Below are 22,854 nucleotides of genomic sequence, written 5' to 3'. Positions count from 1 at the left end.
CATCTCTCTGTGCTAACCTCACAAGCACTAAACTTGCTTTTCTCCTTTCCTCAACTGTTATGAGATCTTGTGATCTGTTCCTTTGCGCTAGCCGTAGGATCCGAGCTACTACATTCAATGCAGTGTGCCATTTAGAAAATCGTTTGAATCTGTCCATGAAATTCTCTTCCTGAACTACACTGATTTGCAGCGCTTGTGTTGTTTTTATCTCAGGATCTCCTACTATAAGCTCTGGAGTTGCTTTAGGTGAGGAAATTTCTCTCTCCCAGAGAAATTTTGGTCCAGTAAACCAGTTGGAAGTGATCAAGTCTGCCACCCTGAGGCCTCTGGAGGCATGATCAGCCGGATTTTGATCAGTTTCAATGTAATCCCACTGAGCTACATCTGTCATGTCTCTGATTCTCTGAACTCTGTTGGCTACAAAAACGTGAAATCTACGGGCTTCATTAGCGATGTAGCCTAGAACTACTTTTGAATCAGTCCAAAAGTATTCCTGGTCGATCTTGAGTTCCAGCTCTTCTTTCAACATGCTGCTGACTGCTGCTGACACCACAGCGGCTGTTAGCTCAAGCCTTGGTATGGTTACAACTTTTGTGGGAGCGACTCTGGCCTTGCCGATGATTAATGAGCAATGAACTTTATCTTCACTCACCACTCGTATGTATGAACATTGACCGTATCCATAACTACTTGCATCTGAAAAATGATGCAACTCAACTCTTTGAGCTTTAGTTAGAGCTTCAGGAGCAAAGCATCTTGGGATTTGGAGTTTTTGCAGACTCTTTAGATCATTCAGCCAATTCTTCCACTGTGGGTGTAAGTCTTGGGGCAGCGGGTCGTCCCATGCTATGCCCTTTTGACACATTCCTTGTAGCACTTTCTTTCCTAGGAGAGAAATGGAGCAAGGAAGCCGAGGGGGTCAAACACAGATGCAACGGTTGAAAGGATTCCTCTCCGAGTTGCTGGTTTTTCCTCGAGGGATCCACTGAAACAGAAAATGTCGCTGCTCACATTCCACTTTACTCCCAACACAGTCTGCACAGGTAGATCGCCATGGCTGAGATTTACATCATGAACTCCACTTGCTCGTTCGCAGTCAGGAATGAACTCTAGGATTTCTCTGTTGTTGGAGATAAACTTGTGGAGATGCAGTTTCCCCTTTGCACACACAGTTTGTGTCTCTTTCACTAGTTTTTTGGCTTCATCTGCTGACTCTACACTGATGAGGCCATCATCAACATAAAAACTTTTCTTAATGAAGTTGGCTGCAGATGGATACTCTTTCTCATTCTCACTTGCTAAGAACTTCATACCATAGTTCGCGCACCCAGGGGACGATGCTGCCCCGAAAAGGTGAACCTTCATGCGATATTCCTTTGGCTCTGAATTGGTATCGCCCTGTTCCCACCAAAGAAAGCGCAAATAGTTTCTGTCCTCTCTGCTTACATGAAATCTATGAAACATTTTCTCCACATCACAGATAACTGCTACTGGATGTTTGCGAAATCTACAGAGAACCCCTGTCAGACTATTGGTGAGATCAGGTCCTGTCAGTAAGTGGTCGTTTAGAGCGGTGCCTTCATATTTGGCAGAACAATCAAACACAACTCTAATTTTTTCAGGCTTTCTCGGGTGATAAACCCCTTGATGTGGAATATACCACACATTTCCATCTTGTGGCACATCTTCAGCTCTCTCTGCTTCTCCAGCCTTCAAGTGACGCCCTAGCCATGACTTAACATAGTCCTGGCTTTAAACTTTGGATTTCTCCCCACAATTTCCTTTTCAAGGTGCTTCAGATCGCACTAGAGCAGATTGCTATATTTTCTGGTAGGTGTGGAACGTAGTTTAAAAGGTAAGTGGCATTATCTAGATGGCCATCTGAGTTCTCGTGTATTGTCTGGTTCAGGATTTGGCATGTAAGAGATATCATCTTGTGATAATAGTCTTTTTCCCCATAAATATTGTGTCTCATAAAGTCCAGGAATTACGAGGACTCTGATGACAACAGCTGGTGTTCCACACGATGGAAGCTCTATGACAGACCCACGAATGGCAGAGACCTGGTCACTTCTGTATGACATTAATCATTTGGTGAGTCTAACCAACAATGCTCCATCCTAGTCAGTCCTAATGGCATAGTGGGCTCTTCATCACCACCAGTAATAACTTGTCGTGGCGCTAATGCTCTGCTACAGTCATAGCCTATTAAGAGTCCGACTTCACATTCTAACAACTCTGGTATCTCTTGTGCTATACATTCAGATGTTCCATCTCTGTGCTGTTTGCAGCTGTGGGAATGTGTGAGGCGTTCAAGTGGGATGAATTCTCTGGTGTATGCAGGTGGCAAGTTAACTAAGCTATGTGAGGAAAACCCTCTGACTCTAAGACCAACTAACTCTGTCACTCTGAACGATGGAATCCTTTCCCATCAAAGTGGTAAGCTTTAACTTGACCGGCTCAATCCTGCTCCCATCTTCTCACACACACCACTGTCTACAAAGGTAGTGCTACTCTGCGTATCTAACAAAGCGTATACTAATGTCTCCGTTTCAGGGCTTGTGACCGATGAGAGCCACACAGGCACTATCATGGATGTGCTCCCACCATCACCTTTGTCTACAGAGCAAGAGAGTGAAGTTGACATTTCTGCTGTCTGCACAACAGCACGAGGAGATGTCTCTGGAGCTGTGTTGCGATTCTCATGCATCGGTGTTGGATGGCGTTTCTTGCATATGTTACAGGTTGCTTTGTTTCTGCAGTCCTTTGAATTGTGTCCTTTCTTAAGACAGCCAAAACACAGATTTTTCTCCAGAATGAATCTTTCTTTTCCTCTGATGTCTTAGTAGCGAATGTCTGGCATTTGTGGATGGAATGACTTTCACTACAGTACATGCATTTAACTGGGCTTGAAGAGGAATTAAATGGCATGTTAAACCTCTTGATTCAATTGTATCTCTCATGCTGTTCACCACAACAGCTTGAGTTTTCATTACTGTGTTAGGTTTTTCAGATTCTTTTGTGTCTGTGACCAACACATTGGCTTTTGCCCATTTCATGTCTCTGGAAGGCCTTTCTTCAGACAACTTCAAGGCACAAAGGGATGTTACAGGGTTGCAGGCCACATCTGCTTCATGAGCCAGAAACTTGGCAAACTCTTTGAAATTAGGATATTTCTGTGTGTCCTGCAGTTGCTTTGTTACATGACGGTTCCATCGAGAAGTCACCCAGTCTGGGAGTTTTTGGAGCATCCTCTGATTTTCTTCACAATCATTTAATATGTGAAGACCTTTAATGTGTGACATGGCATTGCTGCAAGCAGTCAGGAAATCGCTGTATTGTCGAAGTTTAACAGAATCTCGTGAACTAATCTTTGGCCAGTTATTCAGTTTTTCTCTGTATGCACGCTGGATCACAAAGGGATGACCGTAACGAGCATTCAGTGCTTCCCACGCTTGGCTGTAAGCTTCTTCATCCTTCCTGTAGAAGCTTCCTTCAAGCACTGACCGTGCTTCACCGCTGATGTACTTCTGAAGGTAAAACAGTCTGTCTGCTGGATTTGTACATTTTCGTTCTATGAGTGCTTTGAAACTAGCGCTCCACTCTATGAACTTCAGTGGTCTCCTAAGAAGACCGAGGGCTCAGGCGCTGGGAGTCTGGTGAGTGCCATTGTGTCATGTAATACTTGTACTAAAGAAACTTCCTTTGTAGCATTGTCTGATTGTACATTATCATAGTTTGTAGTGTAATGTAACTGTTCATCTTTTATCTCTTTGTTATTAATCACAGGGGGACAACTCACTTCATCTATTCCAGGGATCTCACCTGAGCCTGCTTCAGAATAAGCTTTCATCCTAGCAGCGATCACTTGGAGATCTCGCTGATCTTCCAGTCTTTTGAGCTCTTGTTTTTGTGCAGCAATTGCCGACTCCATTTCCATTTCTGCTCTTTTTGCGGCCAGTTGTGCAACGCAGTCTATTCTTTTTGCTGTGATGCTTTGCTGTTCTGATGGACATTTTGACTGCTGACTACCAACAGATTTGGGGATTGAGCCACTAAATATTGACTGGGCATATTCTTTGTCAAGCATCATGTGCAATCTTGCATTTTCTGCCTTTGTATCAAAGTCATCTTGTCCCACTTCGCTCATGCGCACTTTAAGCAGTCCCATCACATCTGCAGTTACTGCTGAGCAGGAATCCATCTTACGTCTAATATCAGTAGAAGGTGCAGACTGTGCTCGAATATTTTCATATGCCTCTTTCACGTGGGCTTCTGACTCTTCAACATTGTCCATCAAGCAACACAAGTCCTTGTCAGAGCAATCGTTTCTGAGTGAGCGGCGTACTGCTCTAACCTGTTCCTTCCATTTGTCGTACAACATAAACTTCTTCTCCTTTTGAGAGACCTCTTGCTGTTTCAGCTCCAGCATTTTGGGAGTTAACTTTCTCTCTCGTGACGATTTACGAGGTTCAACTTTGGAGGAAGGCTGTGTTATTGATACCTTTTGAACGTTTATTTTTGCATGGATATCATCAATAAGTGACTCTAGTCTCTCTATTTCAGCTTCCTCAATCTGAGATTTTAACCTCTCATTTAGTCTAACCAACTCTGCCTGGAGTGACCCAACAGGTTCGCTAGGACCACCACACTGTGATTCTTCACTATGGATTGACATGGCAATGAAAGAAAATGCTACTGCATTTAAACAAATTACTGCTAGCATATGTTTGTAGCAACAGTTACTCTTATAAACCCTTTAGGTGCACTTCTAAAGTGCATTTATACTCTTAAGTCAAAAACCATAGAACATTCAAACTAAGGCGAACCGTAAACATTTGTGATTTCACACAAGATGCTCAAAACTTATCTCTTACAACCTTTACAAATGTTCATACAGTTGTAGGTTGATACTCTCAAATTAAATGATTATTGTAGAGTTGCTCTTATCTGCCAGAAGGCTGAAAACCATGCTAGTTGGAGCCAGGTAAGGATATATGAAGAGTTGTAGCATTCGCTGGACAGCCTGCTTTCTGCTGGCGAAGTTGCGGTAGTTCGCGGGCGACGTTGCCGTCCTCTCTCGCAGCAGCAAGCCGGGGTGAAGTCGCGGTGCTCCGGTAGCTGATGCCGCCGTGCTCTCTGTTTTTTCCAGCAGGTCGTGATGACAGTCAGGCTGTTTCTCTTTCTCTAGCCAGCCATGGTGAAGTCGCGATGATTCGGTGGTTGACGCCGCCGCTCTCTCTCTCTCTGTAGCAAGCCGTGATGAAGTCGGGTGCTCCGGTGGTTAGCGCCGCCGTCCTCTCTCTCTCTGTAGCCGGCGGTCGTGATGACACCAACGCCGTCTCTCTTTCGCCAGCAAGCCGTGATGAAGTCAAGGTGCTCCGATGCTGAGCGCCTCCGTCTTCTCTCTCTCTAGTCGGCTCCTGGACGTTCCAGGCACGTGCAGTTTTAGCCGGCTTGCTCTAGCTTGCTAGCTTAGCAGTCTCCGAACATACGCAGCTCTCTCGTCGCTTAACACTTGGCCATGTTAGCGTCACGTTTTCACTATAACTACACGAGTTCCCAAATAAGGCCACGATTCATACTGATGTCCACTTCTTAATTTAATTCCATTCCTTCGACGACATATATTCCTCATACAGACACCGTGGACACATAAAAGTATGGACACCGTGAAAACTGGAAAAGAATTCAAACAAAGGTTCTCTCAGTGCGACATAAATAAAGTAACAGAACTTAAATACCATCAAAACAACCCAATCTTTACATAAAACAAAATAATTTACCGTGTGCGCCTCTGGAACTGTTGTGTAGCTTGTCATGGTAGCTCTGACCTTGCTCTGAGAGCGCGGTTACCCACAATTCCTGACAACGCCAGGTACTCTTTCAAAATAAATATCCGCATGTTCACAAATTTCAAATTAAATTAAATCGTAAACAACAACAAACCTTTCAACATTGGAATATGAGTTAATTCCTTTTCAATGTGGAACTTCAACAGTTACAAAGTTTTTTAGTTGGAAATACGCTGCCATGAATTTTGACATTGTTCTCTTCCACTTATTAAGTCATTTTGAAGTTGTGTTGCATATATTAGCTGTATTTTGTTGGATATGATGCAGGTTTATTATTATTTAATATTAAAAATAAATAAATCCAGGTTGCTATGGAAAAAATAAAAATGAGTATGTCAGATCCTGAAAAAAACTAATTTTAGTAGGGAATATATCAATAAATATAAACATTAAGTCACTATTTATTTGATAATGTCACATTTATTTATTTAATCTTATTTTTTCTACAGACTTTAATTTCCTAAAACCACTTTTAATTTTTTTTTCAGGAGACACTATGGAATGCAATTTTATTTAACATGAAAAATACATGTTGCTATTTATCAGCAATATTTATACATATTATGTCAGGGACATTATTTATTTATATTTCACTGTAGAACAAAACAGTATTTCATAGAATCATATTCATGTTTCACTTCATTGGGGTCAAAAGGTTGTTTTGCTTGTTGTAAGACCAATTTCGATTGAGGTGTAAAATAAACATTTAACTCCCAGATTTAGAAAGCAGCAGCAAACAGTATTTAGATGATGAGATCAGGACAGAGCCACGTAGGAGTAAAGCAAAACTCAAAACAACTCTCATCTTACACAAGAGCACCAAAGCTACTCAAGTGGCACTCCACTTGATCTGCGTAGATCATCACCTAATCACAGTAACTCCCGCTGTGATTAAGTGGACATACAAATGAGCCAGGCGTGCCAGAACTAAAATGAGCATTACTATAACAACTGGATGACAGAACAATGCACTTCTGACATCTTTACCCCCACAGTGGTTTCACAACAATTCACACCTCCATTCATTTCAATCTAATGACTCTGTTACACAACTCCTATGAGAGCTCAACAGATCCCATGTGACGGTGAGCAGGAAATCATTCATACAGTTGAAATAATGAACTCCTGCCAGTCAATAAAGCTGCAGTTCTCATTATATGATTTAATTCTAGGTGTCACCATGTCACATGCAGATTTTTGCCATATTCATCACCTTGTCAGAGTGGAAATATTACATTGTCAGAGCCCTGTGACCAACTGTTCTGCAAAGTTTTGCAGTATTACCAAATTCACAAGACTTTTACCTGGGAGAGTGAGGTTAGGATCTCCTATCAGATCTTGATTTTTTTCACTACAAGTTCGGTATTCACTTGCAGTTTGGTTAAGTTTGTGCACCAGGCTATTTGGGTTGAAATACATCCTTTCACAAGGTTACCCACATGTTACACAGCAAACTTCTCACTGCCTGAAAAGGTGTGACAATGACAACACCAGCAGAAAACATTTGGCTATGGTCTCTTCTGGCGTCAGTTTCTGACATTCACAGATTTTGAAAGGTCTGTTCAACTTCGCTGCACACTGAAAAACGATGCTAAAGGGTACCTGGTGTGCTCAAATGTGACACCAAGGGAACTTGACAATGCAGCCATATGTGACAATTTGGGGGTGAGAGTGGGCTTGTTTGGTGTATGGGTGTTGAGTATTGACCATGTCCATCAAAATGCCATCTTTGTCTGTGAGCGTGTGAGTACTGAGCTACTAGTGGGAAGATATTACAAGGTTTAAAGGTACAGCAAATGCTAAAATATAGCAATATGAAACTTGATTTGACAACTAACTCATGAAGGGTCATTTTTAGAGACACACTAGCAAAATTCTCTTTATCTATCCTGATTCTGAAACATCAGCAGGTCCTTTGCTACTCTCAGGTTCTCTCTTTATTCTGTACTGTGTATCTTATTGAATGAAGTGGATTATCTTTATGTAGGCTTGAACAACAAAACAACAGCGATATGTGATATCATCAGCAGTGATAAAAACATTGTTCGACAGAATGTTTGACAGCTTAACTTAAAAAATCAAATGAAAACCACTGTTAAACACTAAATATAAGCACAAAGGTTGGTTGCATGCACAAATTTCAAGTGTGCTAACTCCTGGACCTTGCTAATAGAACCCTTCACCCACCATTGCTCGCCCCATGACTGTTGTCCAGGTCTTCCAAAGTGTGCTAGTCTGTGGATGCCCAATCTATTCATCAACCCTGTCTGCACCTACAGTCTTCCCCTAGTGAAAGCTGCAGCCAGCAGGGACCAGATTCATAGTCTTAATACGCCCACTGCCATGTGTCCTCCACCACCTCCACCTCAACCTATGGCCTACTCCAAGGGACTCGACATGGATGGAGGTTGGTCCAGGGTCCCGGCAACCGTCCTTGGTTGCGCTCCATGAACCTCCAGGTACCCAAAGTTTACAAAATGTTACATGGAACATCTGCATTTTTTGGGTACATTTACAATGTGCATTTTGCACAGATCTTGAAATATCTTGTTTATTGCATCTTACGAATGCTCGGTCAGTTTGCATCAAAGCAGATTTCACCTGCTGCTACATCCCAACTTATTTTAATTTATTTGTAAATGATAAATTATTTTATTCATGCAAGTTTTTCATTGTTGTGCTAACATTAATGTGGGTATTGTTAAATAAAGTGGTTCTGTTGCGGTAAATCTTGCAGTTGTATTACCTGGCTGCATTTTTACATGAAGACAGGAATTAGCCTGATAGATTTTGTCAAAAGTCTACTTGGACTAAATTATTTGTCACTGAGGGTGAATAAGAAGCCCTAAATACACACATAGTATATAAAGATAGTGACTGTATTTAATGAGGGTGAGTCTGTCTAACAGGTTCTGTAACAACACCAATTGCATGTCTAATCATCTTATCTTCAAAAATTAAGAAGTAACGAGTAAAATGGTAGATTCACCATTAACACTGCCAAATTACCAACCGCTGCCAGACGATGTGATGGTTGTACTGGGGCCAAAGTTAGGTCATATTTTTTGCAGTATAACTTTGCTTTTCAAACTCAGTAGCCTCTTTTTTTCCACAGTGTATTAACACAGTGAAACAGTGGCTGAGTGTACCAGTACACACAGTATGAATGACAACTCAGGCCGACCTTCACCTTATCAACTGAATCAATGTGCAAATGTTGGCAATTTCATGCATATCCATTCATACCATTTAGAGCATTGAGGGATATTTGACTGCAGCTTAGTATGATTAGAATATTAATACTAAAGAGCTGCCAAGAGCAGGAAAAATGAAAATGTAATATCTCATCATATCATTTTGTGGTACCTAAGATCATGCGAGTCAGTCAGTGTGGCGAAAGAAACGAGGGGATGTGGGAGGTCTGAGGCAAAGCAGTGGCGACCCACATTGCGGGTCAAGCACGGATTCACACCCTGTAGCATTGGCTGGAGAAAACACTACTAATCTGACCAGAGTAGGTCAGTTCAAATATATGCACACACTCTCAGGCAAGTACACTAACACACACACACACACACACACACACAAGCCCACACACAGCTTACTCATAGTTTTGGCAAAGGTGGACAGGCTCCTCACAGCATTGGCAAAACGACATATTCAAAGGCGTGAAAGAGAGGAAGAGTTGCAGGGAGGAGGGAGGGAATTTATGAAAGGATGATTTGGAAACATCTGGGTCCACAATCAGTATCCCCCTCCCTCTAATTAACTTCCCCTGCATCCTCATTTTGCTCTCCATCCTGTCCTTTCCATCCTGTGTCTTTCCGACAACAAATCTCTCCATCTCATCACCCTCTTCCGACCCTCTTCCTTTTCGCTTTTGGCGCACCAAGAGGCCCGTATTTCTGCAGTTTGCCCGTAATGGAAGCAAATGTAGAAGCACAAACATGAAAAAAAAACACACACACACGCAACAGGAAGACACAAATATACACACATGGTTTGATGTAAGGTTGGTTTCTAATGCCATCGTCATGGTAACACTCCCTCGCTTCTTTGCTTGCACAAACGAACAGAGCGCATATCCCAGCAATCTGTGTGGATTCTTATGTAACTGCACAACCCCACGCACGCAGAAAGAGACAGACAGAAAGACAGACAGATAGATGGGAGTGAGTCAGTGCTAGACCACATAGTGAGAGCATCTGTCATCGACGTTATACCTTTCACTGTGACAAGAACAGTATGTACTGCTGTGCTACTTCAGCCTCATTATAAGACACACTCCGGCACACATACACCCACAAGCACAGGCTTCTTCAGTGCTTTCATTGCAGAACGTGAGGTGGAAATAGCTGTTCAACTAGTTACAGCAACACCACTGGCTCATGTATCAGCATGCTAATTACTACTTTGCCTTCCCGAGGGCACTGAACGTGGATATGGCATTGGGTTTGTGGGGAGAGGAGGGCTGGACAAATGAGAATGGGGTCAATAGAGGCATCACCATAGATATAATGAAGTGACTGGTAAATTCTGGTGGCAGCGTAACATGGGATAAAATCTGCGCAGGAAACAAAAACGGGGAGATGACGGCTTGTGCTGGCCTATTTATATTCTGTGTATGGGCTTAATGTGTGAAGGAAAGAGCAAAATGCAAGTGTGAAAGCACATGAGTACACGGCATCCTTCTATCTGAATGCTGTGGAATAGGAAGGTGATGGAGTGTTCCAGGAAGCTGCTCTCCACCTCCTCAGCTACTTGTTTACTTTCGCAGGCATGGAGTACCGAATCTGTTGCTTTTTTTTTTATCCGCTTTGGCAGTGATAGATTTGTATGTGTGGTTGGGTGATGCATTGCTCTCGCTGGTGTATGATTTAAAGATAGATGAAAACAGGATGCCAAATGGGTGAACAGGTTCAAAAAGGTTTGATTTATGCTTCATGGTAAAGCAGCAGATGAGTTTCCACCGGGGTAAGTCAGAAGAATAAGTTTTGCTATAGTTACACTGTTACATCTGAGGCACCCTTACAACAGCTGCACCTACTGTGGAACTGGACTGCAACACCCTCACGCTTCTTTATTTATTAGTTTGCAGATTCTCCACAAGTGGGAGCTGTTCAGTCACTGTCAGATTCGTTTTACACAACCTCTGACACTTAAAGGAAATGACAGTAACAGCAGTAGCATGTTTTGACCTGCAGCTGATTTGGATTTGTGCAAGTTGTTGGCAAGGAGCTTCTCCTCAGAAATGTAGCTACGTATCAAGGCTACAGCCACTGAACAGATACCACGTGTGGATCACAAAAACTGTCAGCAATGAGCTGCCGGATTTTTCCCTCACAAGTTCCTGATACCATGAGAAATTGATCAGGACAAGTACAATATGAAGCAAACTGAAAATCAGAAACATATGCATCCACCTCAGCCTTTTTCATGGCGAACAGGAATCACATATTTGTACTAGAGTGGATAAAGTAGCATAAATATGGCCTTGGACCAAACAGTCAGATACTACCACCATGTAAAATGTAACAATCAAGCTACCATTGCACTTAAAGCAAAATGAAAGAAAATGTTAAGTGCAGTGTGCGCGAGGAATAACCGTGGTGTAACAGAAGCCGGTGCACCGCTGTGCAAATCAATTAAATGTCAAATGACTCAGAATTGTATCACCTCTTAATATTACATTAATTCCACAATGTGCAGTGGAGTATTTCCTCTCATGAGCAATCAAAAACAAATACTTCACAAAGGCTAGACTGAAAATAAGGGCCCCAATGTAAAAATGCAATACAACAACAGCCAATATATCTATGGACATTGAGAGACAAGTTAGAAACCCTGTGATCATTGAAACAAAACTGAGCAAGCATACAGCTGTGATTTTCAGCTGGCCTAGCTGCATGAACATGGTTATGAAAATGAACTGTGGACACCAGAACTTTCTCGGTTTTGGACCTTTGGACTGTGTCTATCTGCATGTATGCATCATAGTTCCACATGGAAAACAGAGGATTAAAAAATATATATAACTGTGGGACTTCACAAAAAAGCTAAAAGGATACAGGACGATCGTGTTGAAACAATGGCATCCAAGAAAAAAGAAAACAGAAACTTGCTTGTGCTTTAGCACAAAATTCCCACATTAAAGTTAGCTAAATAAATGAAAAGAAGCTCAATAAATATCAAAAAGGTTATCTTTAGCCAGATGATGGTCTAGATACATTTGTTCTGCCCAGATGGGGTTTAGCATGTCTGGCATGAACCTGACCAGGATTACCATAGTGAATGCATAGCCCTAACGGTGAATCACGGATGTGGGCATATGACGATACGGGCTGTATAGGTACAAAATGTGATCAGGGACATAACATTTATAGATGGCATCAACAGCACCTATGAATATACCAGAATACTGGCTGACAAGAGTCTCTTAGTCTGCAGAAGCTTGGCAGAAGAAAAATATTCTAGAGTTTCTACAGCCAAAAAATAAATAAAAAATGGAACCTCTAGTCTGGTCAAGCATTTCCCCTGACTTGAATCCAATAAAACACCTTCAGGGTATTTTTAAGTCAAAGTTAGAGCAATACGATGTCTCCAGCAATAAGCAGCTGTGAAAAATAGTCTCTGATGAATGTCAGATCATCGCTTCAGAAATTTAGTATCCTTCATGTCAAGCCGAGGATTACTGAGTCTGTTTTCGAAAGTAGATCTGGACACGTTGCATTGGGTTTCTGGTGTGGTCCTTGTGTTTTTAATATAGTAAATCTGAACTTAGAAGAAATGCAACTACTGTAAGGTGGTACGATGCTCAATCACTTTGCATGCAAGTTCATGCAAAGCAGTGTGTTGACTTCTGTTGTATACTGTAATTTAAACATACAGCTACTGTTCCTAGTGGTGGTGGTGGGAGAAGTCCAACAATGAACTATAAATCAAAACCTACAACACTCCAAATAAATCCAGCTACAGTATAGGCATGTTCGATTTTACAGCTGCAGGTTTTCTTTGTAAGGGTCTATGACTGAGATTTTCCTTTTTCTATTTTACCACAACACCACCATCTCAAATAAACAGAGTTTGTGGCCATGGGATGGATTTTTACTCATTAATTTTTCTAAACTTTCACTAACGTTTGCTGCTACTATTATTAGCATTTTCACTTTTAATCCACGGCTGAAAAAGTTGTGAATAATTAGTAATGATAGTTAAAAGTAACAATATTACAATGACACATCTGCAACCACCTGTTAGCTTAAGTCACCACAAGTCTAACACACAGTTCTTGTTTACTGAAACAATAGGATAAAAGCATAACTGCAGCATTTTATTACCAGTTATAGCTGAAGTAAGTGCTGAGTATTAATCTCAGCATCCGTCTGGTTCCTTCTTACCTCACTAGCTGTGTATAAACTGATGAGCAGGCCAATAATTGCAACTTTGTTTCAAGGTGCTTCAAAGGGGTGAGGTGAGGAATTATGGTAATCGTTGGCCAATGGCTCATTCACAATTGGCTCCTCAAGATTGTCATGTTTGAGAAAGCTTCCTGGAGGAGCGGTGGGCCAATCGTGTTTTCTACTCTGAATCGGAGTACGTCTGCTTGTGGCACAGCCTGTGGTGCATGAAATCTGACTGTCAGGGTCTGCTGACGCACCTGCCTGCAGACATGCACTGACGCATCCGCACACACAAACACACACTTACAAACTGGTAATTGGGCTCATGAAGCCAAAGGACAAGAACAGCAAAATCTCGCTTCCTGTCTTTGTGTATCGTGCGAGTGTGCAAGTGGGGTTTGAGTTCAAATGCCCAGGCATGCTTGCGCCATCCTAAAACCAGGCAATTTCCTGCGAAGCTATCCGAGTGTGACAGCAGCAGGTGCCTAATGGGCAAGGCTTAGGAAACAGGGCATTACCACAATCCAGCAAACTCAATTGTATTAATCCTCGGGATTAGCAGCTTTAATTCTCAACACGTTTCCAGTTTAAAAAGTCTTATTTCCTTGCTGAAAATGGGAGAAGCACGAGGTGAATATTCAACTATTTCAAGAGTCACACAAGAGTTTGCACCTTGTTTCTGTTCTTAAAGGGTTGTTTAAACTTTGGCCTACAGCCACAACAAAACATTTTGTTGTCAAAGAAAAAGGGGCTTTCCCTGCAGGAGAAGTACGACCACAGGTCTCGGACTCGAATGAGAAAATGCTCTCAGTCTGTTTTGAGGACGCACCTTCAAATCTCTGGTTTACCTGTCAGTTTCATGATGGTTCTGGTTAATTAACCCCACGATCAATCCTCTGCTGATACTAAAGACCTACTGTCTTAACCCCACGCTTCGCGTTGCCCCTAAAACCACTGAAAACTGTCAGTTTTAATCTCGCTCCCTGCCACCGTCCTCCCGTCTCTCTAACACGCACGCAGCTTTCAAATAAGGGATTTAGATTACAGTGAACAGTGCTAGCTCCATGATGATGAAGTGTGTGTACTCTGAGGGTGAGCCTTATTGGAATTCATATGACGTTTGTTGACTCCCTTCATATAAACAGGTGGCTGTGTGGAGATAACGTACAGCATATTGTGCCTACGATGATGCTCCTGCACATGAACGCAAACACACACACACACACACACACACACACACACACACACACACACAAACACACACACACACACACACACACACACACATATCTTGTATTATGTGTATTTTTTTTAATCCTAAAGCAGTCAGAGGGACATTTATTAATCTCTCTATTTCAGAAAAGGAGCACCAAAGCCTTTCAGGTGTATGAGCAGGGATTCCTGAACAGATGTCACCTCGTATTCACCTAACGTGGAGCTGCAACAACAAAACAAAACCAGCTTTGTTTTGTTGCCATTGCTGCAGAAAGGTGCATAATAAAAAGCTCCAATTTTCCTGTTCCCCCATTCACTACCGCCATTCTCCCAGATGTACTTGCTAGTTTGTGTTTTGTTTTTGTTTTTTTATCACGGCTCAATTTCACCTATTTCGATTATTCCTCAAGGCATTCGAGTAGCTTGGATGTGCCTGACAGAAAGATGAAGACTTTTTTTTTGAAAAGCAAGGAACGGGAGACGTGGTAAGTGGTGTGTTTTTTTGGATTTCTGACACATGCAATCACATACACACACACAGAAATGTTTTTATTTGACTCCTCATTATCAAGGTAACAAGAACTCAGCTGCTACCTTGGTGATCAGCAGCCCCCTTTGGGGATGAGAACAAAATTAAGTATACATGTGTGTCCTTTATTTTGCTAAACGTGTACATATGTGTGTGTGTTTGTAGACCCGCATCTCACTGTGAAACTGCTCCTTTCTTTGACTGTAAAAAAATATGGGGTTTTTTGTCGTCTTTTGCCAAACTCTTGGCTGCCTTTACTGACACTACGTCTTCATGCTGACCTTGCCACATCATATCCGGTGCCAAGCCAACCTCTGCATTGATCTGCCGTTTCAAAGGCTCAGAGACACGGGCTGGCAGAGCTGACAGAGCCACTGCAATTCATCATGGCTAAATCAAACAGACGTCAGTCTGTGCCGGAATGTCTCGGAGCAATTGTTAAGACTTGTGTGTATAAGCCTTTCTTTTGTTCTTTCTGCAAAAGCAAGTTACAAGTTGGAAATGTGTGCATGAGTGCTACAGAAAATGTGTAAAGTCATATCCTAAAATATTCCCTTCCTACAAGAAAATTGGTAATTCAGGACTGTTTCTGTCCATGGAAGGCCATAAGCTTTGACAGAGACAGAGACGAGGTGATATTGCAGTTTCTTGGTCACCAATAGATGTTTATGCAATACGTTATAAATAACTAGATGCTCCTTTAACGAATAATCCCCTTTTTGAAAAGCCACCATGACTCACTCAGCCCACACAGCATTTATTTGAATATTACAGTAAACCACTAAAAGCCCTCTTACTGTATAAGGTCACAAAGGACTACATCATCGCTGGCTATTGACAGAGGAAGGTTCATTGGCACAGCAGAGGAGCACAGAACACATCTTCTATTTAATTTCAGAGAAAGTGAGAAATGAAATGCTTTTCGTGCCGGTATGATAAAGAGGGAAGGGGGCTTTAAAGTGAGGTGTAGCACAGATAGGAGTGCATTTTGCTCTGTAATGTGGAGGTATTTTTGGTGGTGCCTCTCAGCAAGAAGGTTCTGGGCTTGAACATGGTTTTCTTCATGGAGCTTGCATGTTTTCCTCATTTCTGCTTGGCTTCAGTCCCCAGTGACTCTGTGCAGAATAAGGGGGTTATAGCTAATGAACGGATGGATGCACTACTGTGTCAGTCAGCCTCAAAACAAACAAAGAATCAGACTGAGATAGAAAACCAATCAATACTGTTTGCATGCATCACATGTATTTGGGAGTTGTTTCTCGAGACCGGACTCGCGTTTCCTGTCAGAGACTTACGAAAGTTCTGCTCCAATGATTTAAAAACGCTGGCTGAATAATCCAGAGACTAAATACATTTTATGTAAAAGACTGCAAGTGCTCCCGCATTCAGTTAGCTAGCTTGTGTGAAATTAATGTGAAGAAAAATAACTTAACACAGTATTTAGGCTGATTTTTAACATGCAAATTTTTTAACATATTTGTAAAAGGATGCTAAAGTTACATGTCATTAAACATTAATGCAATTTCGATGATTTTTTTTCTTTCAACTACACACCCCAAATCAATAAAGGAGAAACTATGGATTAAAGGCAAACTGTTGAGATAAAAGGAGAGTGTTTGCTGTTGGTTGGTTTAGCCTGAAACACTATGAAAGTCCCCAAGTAGAACATGAATTTTTTTATGCGTTTTCTTTTTTTACAGTCTAAGATTTAAACTTAGACCCTTTATATTCGGCTACAAACAGCATTGCACAATAACCCTTTTCTCCTCCTGTAGACGAGGAGTAATGTTACTATTACACTGCAGCCAGTAGGATGTTGTGATATTTAATACTTTTATCACTGACAGTCTATCACATCTCCCCAGATAGACACCTTGGTTTCTAAACGTGTCTGCTTTTCTCCTTACCTCTTTTCCATTAACTTATTTATTCATTTGCCATGTCGACAGTGTTTTGTGGTATTAGGTGCTGCTGAATTCGGTGTAATTTCAGCTCCCTCTTCTGTTCATTTGCATGTCCTTGTATCCTTGATCTGTGGATGCCAGAGGTTTGGATGCATAATCCTCTGCCAATGTGATTGCCATAGAAATGATACAGCTATATATAGGTAAATGTATTCCAACAGAGAAAGCAATGTGCATGTATGTATATTTATCTAAATATACATATATATACAAACCCAAGATCTGAGCCCTTTTGACGCAGTGCAAATCTCCTACGGCCCTCGGAGCAAGATTCAGGAAAAACAAAATTATTCAACCAGCAAAACGGAAAACTGAAAAAAAAAATCAAAGACAGACTCAACAGAAACATAGATGTTGTGGAACTGAACTGTGAGTACAAACCGGCGGAATATCTGTTCACCGTGTGAGATCAAAGATCAAAAGCAGAGATTGATCTTTCAGCAGAAACATCCAGCAACAATAACTGTGTGGTTATTTAGCGACAGACTGAAAAATCCGGGGAAACCGTAGAAGAAAGTAGTCACTGCACAACGGGAGATATTGCAAGTAAGGAAAGTGTAGAAAACTGATTTGAAATGAAGCTTAGAAGGTTTACCATTTATTTTCTTTAAGAAAATGTTTATTTAATAATGCATTAAGTATTCCCTCTGTGAATGCAAGAACAGAAGAGCTTTATAAACCAAATACTAACTACTTGGACTCTGAAATGAAGTCTGTACACCACAGTATCTGTCATCACAGACAAGAGCAATAAGTTTCAAGCAGACTGTGAATGTGCACCCAGAGATCAGGCATATTCATGTTCCCAGTAAAACACACTCCTCTCATCTGACAGCCACTGATGCTGTGAAACGCTTCATTCATTTTCGAGATTTAAGCGCTCCGTTGATCCAATTGTAAGAAATCACACAGATATAAGGATTATGAAACTGCATTACGGCAACATCATTTAGCGACTAAGTGTTATTTTAACTGTCAGTGATGAACAACTATTCAACACAATATGCAATTTCGTTTTCCTTTAGGCGAGAGATTACGCTCAATAGCCTTCTTGCTTTCAGTTTTGACAAATGAGCGAATTTGTTTGCTGTGTCACTCATTTGTTCATTTAATTTACAGACGCCTGGATTTAAAGGATTGATCATTTGCTTAATTCACTGGAGCCTTAGGTTGTGTGCTCGCTGAACGTACTGCATTTATCCCTGAGAGAAAGCAGAGGGGGGAAACGAGGGGAGGGATGGTGAAAGCGAAGATGCACAGAAGATGTTTTACTTTGATGTGTTCGCAAACAAAGCCTAAGCTCACCCTAAAAGTGCAGATTTTTCAGTGAGAATGATGTAACACACACAACACCAACAGGGACTATTGTAGGCATCAAATTCAGAGTTTGCCGCTACTTTCTGGTGCCTGACAAGTTGTAGCAGAAACTTGTTTTGTTTTGTTTATAGCAGTGCTCTAATCGCCCATGTATCTCATTCTCTCCCTTCTTCACCCCTCATCGCTCTCTCCATCTCCTCTCCTCCCTCTCCGCCGTTTTCCTCCTTCTCTTTTCATCTCTGTCACTGTCCTCCAGCTGGCTAGGTGAGATAACTCCTCCACACCGAGATACTCTCGGCTCATTGGCCGGGTGATGGAACACAGGGCACCAATCAAATGCTGCATCATTAGTCGTGGCCATCATGAGGCGAGGCAGCGCGCTTATCTGGTCTTACTGATCCTGCACTGTCCTAAAGCATCCTTCACATCCAGCAACTCTCCTGAAAACCACTCGGCTCGAGGCTGTCTGCATAATGACCCCGTTTTGTTCAACACCTAATTTCTCTTTAAATGTGCAGCAATCGTACTTGTTTGAGACACAACTCAGCCTCTCACAATGGCTGACAAAGTAAAAAAAAAGATTGTTTTAGAAGGATTTTGCATATCTGCATTAGAGCTCCTTCACTCTGTTGGCTGGGCAGGATTTAATTTGTATGAATGTGGTTAGTAATTACACTTCAGCCACAGTTCTTCTTGTTGAATAAAAATGTCTCCTCTCTCTTGTTCGGGGGTGCAAATTGCCCACTCAATTTCCAACACTTAAAAGCATCTTCCATCAGCTTGGATGATGGAAGATGACTTAACCTGTGTGCAAGTGTACATGTGTTTGCACATGTCTGTGTCGAAGCCTGTTAACGTTAATGTGTCTACAAGAGGTACAAGCATTTATCTGTCTACTCGACCGAAAGAAGAAAAAAATGAGAAGAGGGAAGGGAGTATTCTGACAATAAAAAGGCGTGAATGAATGGTTGAACAAACACTTTGACAAAAATTCACATTCATGCCAAGAGTTAGTGGACAAGACATCACAATCATGTTCAACGTTACAGACAGCAGCTGGTTAGCTTAGCTTAGCACAAAGACTGAAAACAAGAAGATAATATAATAAAATGATCCAACCAGCACCTGTGTTCTCACAATTAACATGCATTATTTGGATTTCTTTGTTTTCTTATAGACCCTCTCCAGTTTAAATCCAGTTTTTTTGCCTTGTTAACATGTTTATATGGTGTTTGCTATACAGTAAAGGGCACATCATGAGGAAAACAAGTGGTCAAAACTCTGGCTGAGCACTTCCACCTCGAAACTGCAGTGTGCGCATGACACAACACAAACTAAGACTTTCAGGGTTTCACACACTGCAAACTTAAAGAACCAACCCTGTGAACTTTCCGAGTGGGGCTTTCTGTATCATTATTATTTCAGGGTTTCTTTTGGAATCAGGGTCCTTTTCAAACATGTATGGCTAAATTATTCCACCACTACAACTTTCCATTTTAAGGCACAGAGTAGTTTAACAGTTTGTGAGCAGAGTTATTTGTCAGCCGGTGCACTTGAGCTGCAGTGAGTGGTGGATGGGTGGGTGTAGACAGAAGCTCATAAATCTGTGCATTATAGAGAAAGCAATGGTATGGTGCTATGTGAACCCATATTAACAGAGGAAATTAGCATTTTTATGGTTAAAAAAAAATAAAAAAATACACAACTGTGATATGTAAAGATGAGTTGTAGTGGTTTAAATAATGACCACAGAAGGATTGTAATCTGTACAAAGTGCAACAATGGCAAGTTGTGTGTATACCTGTGATTTTGTTTTGTAACATCTTGGAGTACTGTTGCTCCTATGAGTTGCCAGGCAACCAGCAGGTTTCCTTGGAAAGAGTCAGGCTAGTCATTACCCCCTATTTCTTCTTGTCTTTGTGCTAAGCTAACAGGTGGAAAGGTGTCTTGGAACAAAAAAGCATTTCCACAAGGTAATAATTCATGTTTTTGTTGTAAAAAAAAAAATGTACAAGACAAGAGCAATTTAATATTACACTAGAATTTTTTTGCTTCCACCACTCTCTGTGAGTGCTGGTAGAGTCAATCATCTGCAAGTTCTAAGGTTTGGCTACGTGATGAAGAAGTGCTTGACGGCATCCTCGTTATCCAAGTTTTATGTCTCCAAAGTTAGTTATCTTGTAAAATCCACTTCTCAAAGATAGCAGATGTTGTGTATTAAATTCCAGTGATCCATAATGACAGGTACACAAAAGAGAAAGCTGATGGCATGACGGTGATAAGTTATGCTAAACTGAAAGCACAAATTATTAATTAGATATCACAAATTGCTAAATCATGCGCACAAATTACTTTTTTTGATTTTTCTGTAACACCTCCCAGGCTTCTTGCTAACCAGCTGCTCCGTATTTATCGTACAGACAAGACAGACTTATCAATCAACTGCTCTGACTCTTGGCAAGACAGTAATGAGCACATTTCCCCAAAATATCTCTTTTCTTTTACTTTAAAAACCCCTGAAGTGACCGTATAAAGTACCGTAAATACATGCCTGAATATGACTCGCTGTAGCTTCTGTCCTTCTCGATTCACTACCCTAAATTAACTCACATCCACTTATTATTATCTGCCTGACAAATACTAACCTTGAATTAAAAGGGTTGCTGTAAAAGAAAACATTCAGTCACATATTGCATCCTTATTAGCCATATTCTTGAAAGCAAATGTTCCTTTACTTTAGGCTGAATTGACATCAATTCCTACAACCTCCATTTCTACTCTCTTCCTGTTGATTCTCAGTGTTTTAGTGCCAAAACCACTAAGCTAACTGGCTTGAATTCGAATTTGCTATTAAGAGACAAGTATGGACTTAACTGCATTTGGAGGAGTGTGAGGATTTTTTTTTAATCACATTTGTGACAGTAGGATTCAAGCTGTTACAAGCTGCTGGTTCGTGCTGAGGGATGAGTGCGCCCTGGTGGTCCCTCATACACTGTTTACTTCACTGACACTCCAAGGTTTCAAGTCTACAACAGTCCTGTGCTGCCATCCTGTGTTTAGTTCCAGATGTGGACATGAGCGTTTTTAACGCTCCACAACAAAGACCGCATGGATGTAACAAACGCAGACACCCACTGTCTATGGTGCTGCCACCTTCTGGCTGTCCTAATGCAGGCCCTCAATATGTGCTCATCTCTGCCAGGATCACTCATCTCGACGCTGACGAACAGCACAGAGACAGGCTTGATCCCACTAAAGGTTTTACCGGTCTATCACCACCCACTAACAAGCAGGAGGTTGTCAGATTTTTCTGACAAGTGATTTGACTGCTAAGTCTGACCCTTGTTGGCGATCCTCTCGTCTCCTATAGCTTCAAATATGGCAACATTTCAAACAGAAAGGTTAATAGACAGGCCCGGGCAAATTAGAGAAGGTCAAACATCTTTGTTCCCTCTGGAATATCACAAAGAAACAAACAACTTAACGGTAGCACGTGTCTGAAAGGCTGCATCATGATTTGAAGAGCATTGAAATATAATGAGCTCCAAAGGGCAACCCCGTAGGTTTGTCTGCAGTATTTAGGGACTATGTGCGGCATCTGAACGCTGTGTGTGTCAAGACAATGTGTAACAAGGCAGGAGGTTATTATTCGTTTTGTTTTAAAGTGTACATTAAAATGCACAAATGGCTGTTGCTAAGTGAAAGAGTTCAGGGTTTCATCCACTAGGTGGTGCTGCAGATTCCTTTCATAGCATTCAATGGTGTCATAATGACGTTGATGTAATCCAGTAAAACCTGCAGTCATCCGGTAATATCATGTCGCACTTTAACGCAGGGCTTACCAGAATCTAATGTGGCTCACTTTGCTTGACTCATTTTAGTATTTCAAGAATAGAGGTCATGTTGAAAGGGCAAAATGCGTGGAAACTATATATAGGTCAGAGGAAGGTCACCAGTGGCAAAACTTAACATGACTGAGATAGTGACTGAGCAGAATCACAAATAACAGACAGAGTTACTGTAAAAAAAAATATATATATTCTCAAATACCTTCATATTAATGTGAAACTGTTTTAAAATATAACATGAGAAAGAGAGAGACAAATTCAGCATGTCAGGGCAAAAGCAAAACACATCTATGCAACATTTAATTGTGCAAAACAAACTAAATACAACAAAAATGAATCCGTAATGCTGAGAGGGGTTACTGTGTGTGTGGGCAGCAGAGTGGCGGTCATTCTGTATCAACTGTCCAATCACATCATTCCACTGAGGTCATGTTGACTCATCATTCCTATGCTGATAGATTTCCTCAACGGCTGCCATCAGCAGGCTGTAACTGAACCTCTGGGAAGATTAAAGAGGAAACACCAGCAGGTTTCATGATGTCAGCAGAGGCTCCACGCATCACCGCTTTATTAGTGCATGATGTTATCAAGAGCAACTTCATCAGTTTCAAAATAAAGGATGTGACAAAGCCACAACAACTAACTCCTGATTATGACCACTATCCATTAATCTGACCATTATTTTCTCAGTAATCAAACAGTTTAGAAGATTTAAAAGGTTTTGTC

The 22,854-nt window shown here is 41.3% G+C and overlaps 2 long non-coding RNA genes across 3 annotated transcripts; one reads left to right on the top strand and one right to left on the bottom strand.

The window, feature by feature from the left end:
• Positions 1-5,590: 5,590 nt before the first annotated feature.
• On the bottom strand, positions 5,591-6,012 carry LOC127535892 (uncharacterized). The gene is made up of 2 exons (XR_007944774.1): positions 5,787-6,012; positions 5,591-5,679 (listed from the first exon to the last, which is right to left on the bottom strand). It is a non-coding gene; the product is annotated as an uncharacterized LOC127535892 (long non-coding RNA).
• Positions 6,013-14,624: 8,612 nt separating this feature from the next.
• Positions 14,625-19,989, top strand: LOC110955400 (uncharacterized). 2 transcript variants are annotated; one of them, XR_002595989.2, is made up of 3 exons: positions 14,625-14,745; positions 14,881-14,955; positions 18,537-19,989. It is a non-coding gene; the product is annotated as an uncharacterized LOC110955400 (long non-coding RNA). The 2 variants fall into 2 exon arrangements; XR_007944863.1 differs by having other exon boundaries at positions 14,625-14,955.
• The last annotated feature ends 2,865 nt before the right edge of the window (positions 19,990-22,854 follow it).

The sequence above is a fragment of the Acanthochromis polyacanthus genome, chromosome 10 (assembly GCF_021347895.1).
Source record: "Acanthochromis polyacanthus isolate Apoly-LR-REF ecotype Palm Island chromosome 10, KAUST_Apoly_ChrSc, whole genome shotgun sequence".
NCBI classification, from domain to species: domain Eukaryota; kingdom Metazoa; phylum Chordata; class Actinopteri; family Pomacentridae; genus Acanthochromis; species Acanthochromis polyacanthus.
This window is presented reverse-complemented; position numbering and strand designations above follow the sequence as displayed.